At 40.0% G+C, this 12,863-nt stretch overlaps 1 non-coding gene across 1 annotated transcript; it reads right to left on the bottom strand.

Moving 5' to 3' along the window:
- Nucleotides 1–11,498: 11,498 nt before the first annotated feature.
- On the bottom strand, nucleotides 11,499–11,605 carry LOC131224480 (small nucleolar RNA R71). Its single transcript, XR_009160961.1, has one exon. It is a non-coding gene; the product is annotated as a small nucleolar RNA R71 (small nucleolar RNA).
- Between the last annotated feature and the right edge of the window lie 1,258 nt (nucleotides 11,606–12,863).

The following is a 12,863-nucleotide window of genomic DNA, read 5'->3' as shown; positions in this document are numbered from 1 at the left end:
AGTTTTAGATTAATCTGATATTTGTTTTTTCCTTTCATTCATGTCTTTATGATCTTATGAACAAGTTGGATGACAAATAAATATTACTGGGGCCTTATAATGTTTTCAACGGTGGAAATCAATACTTTTTACTTTTTCCTGTAGTATGGTCCACTTGAGATTTGGATATGCATCAATTTTGGATTCAACCCCTAAAATGATCTAGAAAAATGAATGGATGGTGCGGATAAACCACATGCATTCACGGTGGGCCCAACAGAGTTTACTCAGTACGATAAACTATATGCATTCATGGTGGGCCCAACAGAGTTTACCCAGTACGATAAACAACATGCATTCACGGGTTCACTACAATTTGATTTCGTGTGCCACACACTAGCTATACAGTTGGTGTAGATACGTGTCATGCGAAGACAAGCGTCGACGCGCCTCGAGCTCTGAGTTGTACGAACGGCTCAAATGAGATCAAAGTTACATGGCCCCGCCATAACGTTTATTTTCCATCTAATCTGTTAATAAGGTTAAAAATACATTGATGAAGAGGGAAAACAAATTCCATATTGATCTGAAACTTCTATGATCTCAAAAGGGTTTCAATGGTAAACGTTCAATCCCCTACTTTTTTGTAGTGTGGTCCAACTAATCTTTATATCTGTCTTATTTTTCTGCTCAAGCCTTGAGACAAGCTCTCCAAATGGATGGACGATTTCGATCTAACACATACCTCATAGTTCGACCCACAGAACTTACTGACGTTAATACACCACCAGCCAATCTACTTCCAGTTCCATGACTTGTACTCCACGTCTCCACCCACTTCTCTCTGGAAACGGATTGGCTACTCCCCTTGCCACCAGCCCTGTGGCTAGTGGTTAGTGCTATGTGGGACCCACCATGATGTATTTGTTTCATCCATTCCGTTCACCCACTTTTAAATATCGTTTTAGGGCATTTATCCAAAACTGAAATGGATATAAATCTCAGGTTCAACACACCATAGGAAAACAATAGTGATTGGATATCCACCATTAGAATCCTCCTAAAGCCCACTATATTGTTTTTTTGACATCAATCTGTTGATTAGGTCATAAAGGACCAGATGAAGGGAAAAAACAAAGATAATCTTGATCCAAAACTTTTATGGCCCCAAAAAGGTTTTTAATGGTCGACGTTCATTCAACACTATTTCCTGTAATGTGGTCCACTTGAGATTGGGATATATCTAATTTTTGGTCTCATACTATAAGATGATATGTAAAAATAGATGAACGGCATCGATGAAACACATACATCATGGTGGGGCCCACAGAGCATCAACCACCAGCCATTGGCTGGTGGCAGGGGGAGTAGCCAATTCGTTTCCCTTCTCTCTCCTTTGCCATAATCCCTCCTCTCCTTACTAAGTAGGTTCATATCTGAACTGTACTCAACCCGATCCGACTTAATTTCCCTAACCGAGTCGCACTCGGTTCAGATCAGACCAACAGTGCATCGGATCAGATCGAGTCAGCTGACCCGAACTCGATTCCGAATCGAATTGAGTTCCGGTCAGTTACTTGAAAAATTCAAATCGAGTCGAGTTGAACCCAATCCGGTCTGACTCGACTCGATACCCACCTCTATATATAAGGCATGACTTAATTGGGCTTCGGGCGTGTCTGGATTGATGAATTTTAATCCAGGTATCGTTATAGGACGCATAACCTATGATGTAACGAGTCTTGTTGGTTTGTTTAATGAGAAAATGCTTCATTCCGATTTAAATTACAATTTTACGAAAAACATGCTATTTTTGATAAATTTTAATTTTGAAATATTTTCTTCATTTTAGAGTTTTAGTATTTGCAATCTTTTTAAGAATTACTTCTAATTATGTTAGGAATCATTGGAAATAATAAATTAAGATTTTCTTATTTTCAATAAAATTTATCATTTTGAGTAAATTCTAATTTAATCAAATTAGAACTTCGATTTTTATTTTTTTTCTTTTTCTTTATAAGCCATATAAGTGAGAAGTCTAAGTATTATTGAATAATAAAATTTAAAATTTTTCTATTTTGTGCATTTAAGAATAATCTAATGGATTTGAAGTTTTGCATATTTGAGACGGTGATCTTCCTCCTCACACCTTTTCCTATGTCATTCCCTCGCTCTTTTCTTCTCTCCTCTTATATCAATCACCTTACTAGCTTCATTTGGATCATAAGTTACTTAAGATATATTACTTATGACACAAATAACTTATCTTAGTTTCTATTTATTAAGAAGATAAGTACGTTTGGTAGACAACCTACTTATGAACTTTTCATCTCTTTGATCTCTTCTCTTCATCAACTCATGAAAAGTAGAATAGTAAAATAATAATAATAATAATAATAATAACTGAAGTGATTAAGTACTTTTACATAGGAAAAAGTTTCTTATAACTAGTTATAAACCAAACTTATCAACTGCTGCAAGTGGAAAAGTAACTAATTCAGTGTATCCATACGGGCCTGTAGTGTTTTTCTTTGAGTCCGAGCTGTCCTCGATCTCCGGACCTTATTTCTCTCGGCCCATACGCAGAATCTATCATTGCACCCCCTAAAGTCAAAACCAAACAATTAGACTTGTTTACCAGTACAGTGAAGTGTGATGATTATACACATGCACTTAGAAATTGCACACTTGCTGCATTCCTCAAATCAAACCGCCCAAATCACTGGGCTAATCATTACCCTAAAACCAGGTTAACCTAACCACCCCAACCTCACTGTCAGGCATTATTTTGTTGGACCGTTGATTCACCGTCCATCAGATGTCCATGTATAGACACGTTAGGATATCGGTTTAGTGCATTATATATATATATATATATATATATATATATATAAAATTATTTATGGTCCATATAACTTGAGGGCCATGATTTGAACGGTTTAAATTGAAGGGAGAGTACACCAAGAGGACAATTTCTAAATTCCTGCCTACGGATCATCACTCTAAATAGTTTCCCCTTGCTTTAAAGAGAAGGGAAGCGGGATGGTGGAAATATCGTTGAAAGATATAGAGAAAAATCTTTTATACTATGGCACGGTGTGATGGATGATACACAGGCACTTAGAATTTATATAAGTTCTACACGTGGCGTATGAATAATTCGAATTCAACCATTAATGTTCACTAGTTTAGATGCATCCCAAATCAAATGTTACACTTACTTGATTATCTGATCATTAAGTTGGTAGGCGTTTGTCAGCCGGTCAGAAATGAAAAAAATTATAATTTTCACCAAACAGGCGTCCACAAAATAGAGCTTAGGGTTATTCAACTGTTTTTTGTTTTTATTCAACTAAAAATTCCAATATCATCCAATGAATAAATGTCTATTTCATGTTTGATTTTCCAAACATTTGGTAAATACACGGCAAGTGATTAATAATTATTTCACTAGGTAATTACTGTGTTTAATAATTATTTCACTGGGTAATTACTGTATTGTTATTGATGTTTAATTTGACACTTACTTTTTTGAGCTCTAAACCCACGGAGACTATGAAATATATGTGGGGCTCATCATAATGTCTGTCTTATCCACACCGTTTATCTGTTATGCCAGCTGAATTTAGGGCTTGACCAAAAAATTAAGGATGATACAAAGGTCAATTGGGCACACTACAAGAATTAAGGAATTGAATATCTACCGTTAAAAATGTATCAAAGCCACTGGTTCCTTTAGCGTGGGCCACTTGAGTGTTGGATCAGGCTTAGTTTTTGACTCATGCCTCAAAATGTTACGCTAAAACTAATGGACGGCTCAAATATATAATATAAATCATAGTGGGGTCTAGAAATTTAAACCAGTATTTTTGACTTCCTTTTCAAGACAGAAATGCAAATGCATTTTTAAACACGTGAAGTAATAATAATTACTATTTCCCATTGCATTTACATGCAATTTGGAAAATCAAACAAGCCCTAAAAGTTAAACCGAAAAAGGTCATTCAAAAAAATTTCTTTACTTTAGGTCCTTTTAGGCCCACCTACTCCCAGGAACATGTGCCAATTGGCACGTGCCTACTACATTTAAGCTTTGTGTAAGTAGGGCCATCATTTAAATCATTTGACTATATATCGTGACTGTTTAATTATGAATTGCAGCCGATACAATGTAAAGCAAACTAATTAAAAAAATTTCAAGAACAAAATTACATTAAATGCATAATTACAATTGTGTTGCACATGAATATGATGGAAAGCTCACTTAACAAATTTGGTAGACTATGACGGTAAAAGATCCCTATATACACTGAGATTTCGAATTTTTGGAATAGAATATTTTGAGAAAATTAATTTTTTTAGGGATAGAGTTTGAGAAGAGACAGATTGAGATTTCTATTTTTTAGAATAGAGTATACTAAGAGAGTTAATTTTTTTAGGGCTAGGGTTTGAGAAGAGAGAGACGACATGTTTCAAACCAACAACTCTAAATCTAATTTATAAGCCTCTATGATAAAGAAATCACAGTTAAAGATATAATCTAACATTGGACACATTTCATCACAATGGCAAATTTAAATAATTTTATGCACATGTTATTATGAAATAGTCGCATTTGTACACAACCTTAAACACCGAAAAGTTTCAATATCATCCAATGAATAAATGTCTATATTACAAGAACGATTTGATGGGCTAACAAAGTCTATCATAGGATAAATGTTGTGGAAGAAGAGATTCTTTAAAAAACTTCGATTGATGCAAAACAGTTATGTTGTTTATTGAGATGGTAAGAGTACCATTGAACCATTTTCTGTTGTATTCACCTCGGCCTTGTAAAGTTGTGCCTGTGTGTCCGCCCCAAACTCGGAAACCGGACTCACAAAATTTCCAATCACCAAATCCGTTGCCGATAACCTTCGTAGTACCCCATTCTCGGCACTCAACGTCCATACGCTAGATTCCGATCCTGAGATCCCACAAGGAGAATTTTTCAATGTACATTTAACTCATAATAAGCATATCCACAAGTATACTCAAATCACAAAGGCAACATCATCATCACATATCCACTAATATAAACATTTGAATACAATGCTGAAAGGGAAATACATATATCGAACTCAAAGCTCCAGAAGACCGCTGCATACTCCATGCTCCACGCTGCTGCAACCTAACGCTACCTGCACGCATCTATCGTGCATAAACTTATATAAAGTTTAGTGGGTTGTGAAAGTGTATGCGTAAGATAAGTGCCGAGTATGCAATACAATGCCATAAATCATACAATATCGAAATAGGTGAAAATACTGACAAAATCATGAATCATACGGTATCAGAGTAAGCGGAAATATACTGATAAGTCCATGAGTGCCATCAGTCGTACCAAGGCTATGCGATGCAAGGCATGAATGCTAATGGCCATATCAATGCAGAAACATAGCAACTCAAAATGCTAAATGCTACGGATGCAATGCAATATGTAATGCGAATGAAATGAATAAGCTTGAGTGAATTCGGGATGATAGTACGTAGTATCGCAGGCTACGGGATCCATCACAAGGGTCTTCTATCCAAACCAATCCCATACCTAAATTTGGACAGTCAGACTTAATATGGTAAACACTTGATCTCAGGTTAGTCGCGCTCCCCAACCGAAACCTTGGCCGTTGCGAAGGTACACGTAACAAATAGTTGCGCACCACCAGCCCAAGTGAATAGTGAATGAATGAATGAGTATGCAACTCCTACTTAATAAGTTAACATATCAGTACCGTACATCTCTAGGATCATCACCGGGGTCTAGTACACTCCAAGCTGGCTACCACCCCAGCCGGCCGCATAGCCTGGCGAGTGGAAAAGACCTCACTACCCACCTACTAGTAGTATATCAATGCTTACCCGGCTTATCGATAGCAGACGCATTTGGGAGCTGGTCAAACTCAGCCTAGCTTATAACCCCCTCACTCAGGCGGATAAGGCTACACCCCCTCCCAACCGACCACGACACAGTGGGAGACGCGACCTACTGGTATTCGGCACTTGGGCGTTCATGTATCCAATCGGTCTAGACGTTGGGGCGTATCCTGACCTCGAAGATTTAAGGACTTTCACCCATGGACATCCAAAGTACCTAGATGCTCGAACCAAACATTTTCGGTATTCCATCTAGCCATCCACAATATGCCTATGAAGATCACAACCCTGGTGTCGCTAGGGCATACAGTAATCACAATCACACAATACAAGATGCATGAGTCATGTAGTCCAATCATGCATCAATTCTGCGCATACCATGCACTCATGTGGGATAACTCTACATATCAGGGAGTCTTATAAACCATTTGTATTATGATATATGCAAGGGTCAATCACATCTTACAATAAACATGCAGATGATGCGTATGGGCAAGTATTATGATGCCATGCTGTCACATACTCATAATCGGTATTAATAACCAGCATCAACAATCAGCCTCGATAATGTGGACATTTAACCAACATTGCCCCCAAGGAATGATCCACATAGAGCCTAACATATAGTAGACTCATGACCTCACACAAAGACCTAATATATAACACCATGGGCCTCACTCAAGAGCTTAATGCACATCACGATGAGCCTCTCACATGGGCCTAATATACATCACAACGGACTCCATCGCCTCGCCCTCAAATGCATCACAATGGGCCTCATCACGTAGACCTCATATTCATCACATTAGGCCTTAAACACGGGCTGTATATACATCATATAGGTCTTGACAATTGGCCTTGAGTACATCATAATGGGTCTCGCCCATGTGCCTTGAGTACATCATAATGGGCCTCGCCCATGGGCCTCATCACTGGGCCTCATATGTCAAGTGGGCCACATCACATGGGCCGCATTATAAAATTGACCTATACAATCGGCCTTAACAAATTAGAATCGGCCTCGATACTCAGTCTTGACAATCGAAATCAGCCTATACAATCAGCCTCAACAATCGAAATCGGCCTATACAATCGGCCTCGACAATCGAAATCGACCTATACAATCGGCCTCAACAAATTGGAATCGGCTTCGATAATCGGAATCGACTTCAATACTCGGCCTTGACAATCAGAATCGGCCTATACAATCGGCCTCAACAATCGAAATTGGCTTATATAATCGGAATCGGCCTTAATAATCGGCCTCGACAATCGGAATCGGAATCGATAATCGGCATCGATAATCGGTATAGACAATTAGTGTATAAACAAGGCGGGGTTCATAGATGGACAGCCGACTAACTATAATATAAAGATCGGCCCACAACCATGGTTATATCAAATCTAATGGCACGGAGCCATCCATCTATGGCGAATGGGGCCCACTTATTTGGGTTAACCCACTAAGAGAATGTTGAGAATGGGCCTAATAAGGCCTAAGGGAAGGTCACAATGAGGACATCTAACCATTATTGCCTATCAATGTGGGTGTCTAACCGACATTGCTCCCAAAGAGTGGCCTACATAAGGGATTCATACACAATGTAACGGCCACACATACATTATATTGAGCCTTATTCATGGCCCTCTCATATATCGCGTTGGGCTTCATACAAGGGCCTCAAACGTATTACAAGGTCACGTCCATGGGCTTCGAATACATCATAATGGGCCTCGCCCATGGGCCTCGAATACATCACAATGGGCCACGCCCATGGGCCTCGAATACATCATAATGGGCCCCGAATACATCACAATGGACGACGCCCATGGGCCTCAAATACATCATAATGGGCCTCGCCCATGGGCCTTGAATACATCATAATAGGCCACGCCCATGGGCCTCGACGCTGGGCCTCATATATAACGAGTGTTCTGTTCGAGGGATCTGAGTGACATTATGTTGAGGGTCAAATATTGCATATCAGACCCATTTATTGTATGGATTCACAAGCATGACACCGTTTAATAGCCTAATTTAATTGTATTTGTGATGCAGGGCGTCTTCATGAGCTTGGACTGAAAAAGGACACTAAAAAGCATGGATTTACCGATCTGATGACACTAAAGCATGGGACGGACCTTAGGAGACCAAGATCGATAGATTTGCACGCCAGGGATCCAAGAAAATCGAGGAATTGAAGCTCAAGTGGCCTGAAGACGTCCAGAATGCATGATCATAGGGTTCCCACCATCTGATCAGTTCGAAACTCCATACGTGGCCTGAGGACCATAAATGAACCGTACACGTAAAATTTCATCCATTGGATCGCTGTGGAAGTGGCCCAACGGACATTTCAGCCCATAATTTACTGATCTGGGGCCCACCTGATCTCTGGATGCGCCTCATCTTCGGTCTCGACGCCTTAAATCATGTGAAGAACCAGATGGACGGAGGAGATTTTGTACGTACACCATGATGGACCCCATGTGCATTGCATGTGTACAGTTTGCAAGTGCACCAGCCGTGCACCCGTGCACTCAAAGTCGGTCAGCAGGCGCTGACTGACTCAAACTCAAATTATTCAAATTTTGCAACAGCATGACGAACGTCCGTCCGTCGGTTTGCTTAGTGGGCCCCACTCATCATGTGATTAGAAGATCCAGGCCGTCCATTAAGATTTCAAAGGCTGTATTGCTAACGCCTAGGTGACAGAATCTTAGGAGATGGCATATATCAGAATTCAACCGTCAAAACGGAGGATGGACGACAGTGAGAAAACTCTTGTGGGCCAGGCATAAGACAATTCAAAACCATCCATTCCCTAATGGATTTTTGAAAGGAAGCTAATGGACGGAGCTGATTTTCTAGAAGATTTCCCTAGTGGCCCCACTGATTATTATACTTCCGTGGAATCCGAAGCAGAGACGAAAAAATCGAAAACAGGGGCTCCGGTTGGATTCTTGTGGCCCACAAGGATCATCTAGATGGATGATCCGAGCTGTCCAATGGGTCCAAGGAATGATTTCAACAAGAACCATGGTGTTCTTTTGCAACCATGCACAACAGCAAGATTGGAAGATGGGAGGAAAGGACGCCACGTTGATTGATATTGCGGCCCACCTAAGATTTGGATTCATTCCAGATTTTAGCTCATGGCCTAAATCGGTCCTACAGATACATTAAACGGCTCTGATTTTCGAAAGAAATACTATAATTGGGGCCCATCATCACCAGCGTCGAACCGGAACCGTCCCTGTTTCGCACGCCGCGTAGAGAAAGCTTCCAGCTGGCTTGTTTGCGGACTCCAGCTCTCCGCTGGTCCTGGCTGCGTAAGAAGTATCTCCGCGTCCTATTTCCGGTAGGACTCTCGGAGGACAGCTCTATAAGGAGCGTGTGATCGAGAGAGAGGGGGGTATGCTTGGAGGCCAGGGAACGGGATCAGCGTGAAGAAGAAAAGAAGAATGGTGGGTTGCTGCTGCACGTTTTGGGCTTGAGAGTTTGGGTCGTCTGGCAGCGTGAGGAGAGAAAGGAAGGCTTGCCTGCTGCTGCACGTCTGAGAGAGAGTGACAGGCAGCGGAGGAGTTCTCGTTGAAGGAAGGCTGAACGTGGAAGTGGGTTATTTCTTTTTCCTGCTTATTCGGTTCTTTTCCTTTTTAGTTTTATTTTGTTGTTTTTGATAGCCAACCATGCGTGGCTAAACTTCTTAGCTAGGGCTAAGAGGTGAAGCCTGTAACGAGATGGGAGAGTTTATTCTATGCATTTAATTTAAAATTTCTGAACTTAATTTGATTTTTAAGTTGATAATTCAAGGAATATTTTCTCAGTATTTAATGGTCTGTTGTGACTGAAATTACAATGGATTTGCAATGGCTTTGAATATTTCTCTTTCTCTTTTAATGTTTATGACGTCAGGAGGCCCTGTTGTTCACCATCGTCTCCTGGGTATGGTAGGATGACAGTACCCTTCCTGATCTTCATACATTGTTGATTGGTTGGTAATTAGTTTAATCCTGTTGTTTACTTTGTCTTCTGGGCATGGTTAGATGATGGAATCCATTCTAATTCATATACCTTTCATCTCTTGAAACCTATATCAATGGCAGTTCAGTAAATTTCCATAATTTGTGATACTGACATAAGATCTCCCTGATCTCTACAAGTGGATCCTCTGAATCCCTAGTTTCCTTTCTCTGAATTCCTTAAAGTTTTAGATAACTATTCCACAATTATTCTTCAATTTCTCTTTGGTTTAAATCACATCTTAGTCTAGTTCTAGTTCTACTTGGTTTCAGATAACGTACAGGTATCAGTCCCTGTGGATTCGACCTCGGTCTTACCGAGTTTATTACTACATCACAACCCTGCACTTGGGGAGTGAACAAGTTTTTGGCGCCGTTGCCGGGGACTGACGGTTACGATTTTCTGAAATTAATTGGTTTTAGGATTAGTTTAAGATTAGGATTTCACTAACCTTAGTTTTATTTATTTATTTATTTATTTCTATTTGAGTTCAAAACTAACTTGTTTCCTATTTTATAGGATCTGGACATAAGTTTCTCAATTGGTAATTCCTTCCTAATCTCTCTACTTTTTCATATTTTTAGAATTAGGGTTTAAATTTTAGAAATTTTCTAATTCTAGCACTTTTAGAATCTAATTTATTTTCCTAATTTATTTTTAGAATATTTTTTAGGAACTAACCTTCTTATTTTGTAGGCCTTTAAGATAGAAATTTCTAATTTGGTAAGCTCTTTCCCTACTCCCTATCTTTCAGTCCTCTTTTAATAATCTACTCTCTAGTTTAGATCTTTCCTAATTTACTTTAGAAATTTCCACTTTCTTTTAAGAATTCCTTCTTTTAGAAATTAATTTACTGTTATTTTTCTTCTCTTTTTAGGAATCTAACTTATTTTTGTTTTATTTTGCAGGTTTTTAACTTAGGACTCCAATTTGGTAATTTCTTTCCAACTCTCTCTTTCTTTCTAGATTTTCTTTTCCTTTCTTAGGATTAGGTTTTTAATCGAGGGCTGCGAGTGTTTTCATGCCCAAGTGGGCCCGTGACGACACTCGACGTCTCTTGACTGAAGGAGGACTGGTTGAGGGGTTGACTATCCATCGCAGGACTAGACACCACTCGAAATCCCCTGAGTTAAGTGAAGTTATGGCTGAAGACCAACCTCCTCTACTCCCACCCAGGGTGGAGGATACCCAAGATGAGAATGAGGTGCAACAGGCACCCCCGCCTCGTACTTTACGAGATTTTCTACAACCGGCGGGAGTGAGTACGCCCTCATGCATGATTTTTCCTGAAAACACAGGACAAATGGACATCAAGCCAGGAGTTATCCAACTCCTTCCCAAATTCCATGGACTTGAATCTGAAAGTCCATATTTACATTTGAAAGAGTTCGATGAAATAATAGCTACATTATGTTTTCCTAATGTATCTGAGGATACAATTAGGCTGAAACTCTTTCCTTTTTCCTTAAAAGAGAAAGCTAAGACGTGGTTACATTCACTGCGTCCTAGATCCATTGGCACATGGAACGACATGCAGAGGGAATTCATAAAAAAATTCTTCCCACATCATAAAACGATTACCCTCAGAAAAGCGATTATGAACTTTGCCCAAAAGGAAGATGAAACATTCTTTCAATGTTGGGAAAGGTTCAAAGATTTGGTCAGTTCATGCCCACAACACGGATTTGAAACGTGGCGCATTACAAATTTTTTCTATGATGGACTGACATCTTCCATGCGCCAAATGGTCGAGACAATGTGTAATGGAGAGTTCATTAATAAAGATGTCGACGAGGTATGGGACTACCTCGACAGTCTGGCTGAAAAAACACAATCTTGGGACTATTACCCAAAGTCGAACACCACGTCTAGGCCGACTCAATTAAAGGAGAAAGGTGGATTATATCTCTTGAAAGAAGAGGATGATCTCAAGTGTAAGGTGACTACGCTCATAAGGAAAGTTGAGGCCATGGAAGGAAAGAAGGATAAGGTCAATGAAATTGTTTGCGGCATCTGTGATTGCAACATTCACACAACTGAAAACTGTCCTACAATACCGGCCTTTCGAGGAGTGTTGAATGAACAAGCCAATGCCGTAAATAACTATCAAAGACCTTTTACTGGACCTAACTCCAACACATACAATCCTGGCTGGAAAAATCATCCAAACTTTAGTTGGAGGAATGGACAAACGGCGACTCCTCCAGGTTTCTTCAATCAAAATCCAAATCAAGTAAAACCTCAAGAGGAACTGGTTCAAAATCCCATACAAGAGCTGGCTCAAGCAATGCGGGGAATTACAGATTTTATGCAAAAGATAGACTCTCGTATGACGGTTATAGAAAAGGGGATGCTTCCTGCACAACCTCTCCCCAATCCTAAACCGCAGTACGAGAGTAATGATCCCAGCTCTTCAAATCAGATGGGACATGCTAAATCCATCACCACTCTTAGGAGTGGGAAGATCATTGATAAAACTCTTCCGGTTAGGCCCGAAAAGCCTCAAGAACCAAAAGAGGACAACAATGATGGATCCACTGATGCCCCACAAAAAGTGGAACCGGAACTTCTAGAGAAGCCAGTTGCTCCATTCCCCCAACGGTTGGTTTCACCAAAACCTCTCTCTAACTCTCAGGATATCCTAGAGGTGTTGAAACAGGTGAAAGTCAACATTCCTCTACTTGATGTCGTTAAACAGATACCTTCATATGCCAAATTCCTAAAAGACTTATGCACGACCAAGCGACGGAAAATTATTCAAAAGAAAATCTTCTTGACTGAGAAAGTGAGTGCCATCTTGAAGCAAGACGTGCCGCAGAAATTCAAGGATCCCCGTAGCCCAACCATATCATGTGTAATCGGGAACCATCGAATTGATCACGCACTTCTTGACTTAGGAGCGAGCGTCAATCTGATTCCCTACTCGGTATACAAACAGTTAGGT

This window comes from Magnolia sinica, chromosome 13, assembly GCF_029962835.1.
Source record: "Magnolia sinica isolate HGM2019 chromosome 13, MsV1, whole genome shotgun sequence".
Classification (NCBI taxonomy): domain Eukaryota; kingdom Viridiplantae; phylum Streptophyta; class Magnoliopsida; order Magnoliales; family Magnoliaceae; genus Magnolia; species Magnolia sinica.
Note: the sequence above shows the minus strand (reverse complement) of the source record. Positions and strands in the feature narration are given on the sequence as shown.